The following is a 2,886-nucleotide window of genomic DNA, read 5'->3' as shown; positions in this document are numbered from 1 at the left end:
GCACTGCGTGATTTTAACGGACAATTGCGCAGTCATGCGACGCTGTACCTAAATGAAATTGACATCCTTTTTTTCCCACAAACAGAGATTTATTTTGGTGGTATTTGATCACCTGTGCGATTTTTATTTGTTGCGCTATAAACAGAAAAAGAGCGTCAATTTTGAGAAAATAACAATATTTTTTACATTTTTTTATATGAAATTCCCCCAAAAAAATGTAAAAATCAAAGTTTTTAACATTTTAGGTCAATTTGTTTTCTGCTACATATTTTTGGTAAAAAAAATCGCAATAAGTGTATTTTGATTGGTTTGCGCAAAAGTTATTGCGTTTACTAACTAAGGGAAAGATTTATGTCATTTTTATTGTTTTTTTTTTTTTAGTAATGACGGCGATCTGCGATTTTTTTTGCGGGACTGCGACATTGCGGAGTACCAGTGACATTACTACAGTAATCAGTGCTATAAATATGCACTGTTACTGTAAAAATTACATTGGCAGGGAAGGGGTTAACTTTATTAGAGATCCAGAGGTTAAGTGTGTCCCTAGGGGCGTGCTTCTAACTGTCAAGGGGCGTGGCTTTGGATGTAACCACAGAGACATGCGATCCTACATAGCAGGATCGTATGATCTCTGCTGTTACACCAGGGAGAATGACAAGCGGGAGATCGCGAGTGGCCGGCGGACATCGGAGCCACCTGTCACTCACGCGGCGATGCCAGGCAACAAACGGGGGCAGGAGAGTGCCTACGGCTGTGTGCGCACGCCCCCTACAGGCTCCTGGGCGAGCGACTTAGTACTAAGAGGGGCTGACCGTCGTAGTAAATGTACTTGCGGCGGTCGGCAAGTGGTTAAAACTTTTTATTAAAATGCCAAAAACATACTCACAGTCATAAAGAGCAAAATTCACAGTGAATAAGTCCACCACATGTGGAAGTGATCATCCCTGTAATTGAACCGCTGTCACGTTTTGGGAGACACGCTCCTTTCCTCAGAGTACAGATGTGCCACTTTACAGACAAACTAAGGGGACCCCCCAGGCCCTATATTGTTTTTAAAAACTTTTTTTCATTGATACATGTCCCCCAGGGAAGGACCCGGACCCCCATAACCATTGTATGCCCAATTACTTGCAAATAAGTCTTCAAAATAGGCACTTTTGATTTTTCCAGTTCGGGTCCCATAGACTTCAATAGGGTTCGTTATTCAGTTCCAAACAATCGCAATGTTCGAAATAGGTATAGACCGATATGATTTTTTTAGGGCCGATACCGATATTTTGGCCCTTGCATATCAGTATCGGCTGATATGGGCCGATATTTTGAAAATTTAAAGCTTTAAAAAATAAAGACAATTTTTGACACAAATCTGCTACTGAACATGTTCATTTTTGTTTAATGCTTAATGGCTGGCTTGCTAGCACCCTGTGGTGGGTGGCTGGCTGGCACCCTGTGGTGGGTGGCTGGCTGGCTGGCTGGCACCCTGTGGTGGGTGGCTGGCTGTCTGGCACCCTCTGGTGGGTGACTGGCTTGCTGGCAGCCTGTGGTGGCTGGCTGTCTGGCACCCTGTGGTGGGTGGCTGGCTGGCTGGCACCCTATAGTGGGTCGGTGGGTGGCTGGCACAGGGGCTGTGGGTGGCTGGCTGGTACAGGGCCTGTGGGTGGCTGGTTGGCAGGTACAGGGCCTGTTGGTGGCTGGCTGGTACAGGGCCTGTGGGGGCTGGCTGGCTCACTGGTTCAGTGCCTGTGGCTGGCTGGTACAGGGCCTGTGGATGTGGGTGGCTGGCTTGCATCGGGCTGCTGTGGGTGGGTGTATGGCTGTGATACACTCCCCTGAGACTAGTCCTGACTCCAGACGAGGCTGTCCAAGGCGAGGGAGGCGGCCAAAGAAGGCAGAATGACGTCACAAAAATATTGGCAATATTGGCCAGTTTTGGGGCCGATACCAATATATCGGGGAAAGTGCATATCGGCCGCTGATATATCAGCCTTGCCGATAATCGGTCTATCCCTAGTTCGAAAGCTCTGGTGCAAACTGAACAGGGGGTTGTTCAGTCCAGCCCTACTTGCAAAGTGCCTGGGCACCTTGGTTGAAAAAGGCTGTTAGAGTATCACTGGCTTTTAAAAAAATGATACCAGGAGAACCTGGAAGAACCACTGAAATCTGAGGACATATGGGTACATCCATTTGCAGGAAGTGGTTCATACAACAGTTCAAGAAAAAAATTCTCATTGTAGACCTAAGTGAAAATAATCTGCAGAATCCCCTGGTCACATTTGTTCCTTTTCCTTCTCTAAAGCACAGGCATTTTACTGCATGAAAATACATTTCAAGAAAAAGTCCCTAATGCACTTATGTGGTCAGTTCACGTCTATGTGCTGTTTTTAGAGTATTGGACATGCTGCATCATTTGTTTTCAAGCACGGTAAGCAGGCTCCTTGAAGGAAATGATAACTGCACAAAAATGCATTGTGCACTATCATGCATAATTAAAGGATATGTACACCCAACAAATACTTTTTTTTTTTTTTTTGGTCCCCTTTTGGTCTGTTAGATAATCAATTTAAAAGGGTTATTTATGTGTATATGCAAAAAAATACCTGTTGATCCTACCAGAAATCTAGTCAGATGATAACTTCTTTTGCTGCCTGCCTATGTTGCATTCCTATCAACACAGTGGGGTGGATTTACTGAAGGCAGATAAACCGTGCAACCTGGGGTGCCTTGAGGCATCTTCAGGGGTGCCTTGGTAAAATGCCTAAAAATGTATCAAAATCTGTATACAAGCCAGCATGTGGATGAAGCCTTCCTTTTAAATACACAAAGCCATGGGGTTTTATTATGCACCATTATGACTTTCTAGACACTGGCATCCTAACAACCGATGAT

Source organism: Pelophylax lessonae (genome assembly GCF_965119305.1).
Source record: "Pelophylax lessonae genome assembly, chromosome: 12".
NCBI lineage: Eukaryota > Metazoa > Chordata > Amphibia > Anura > Ranidae > Pelophylax > Pelophylax lessonae.
This window is presented reverse-complemented; position numbering follows the sequence as displayed.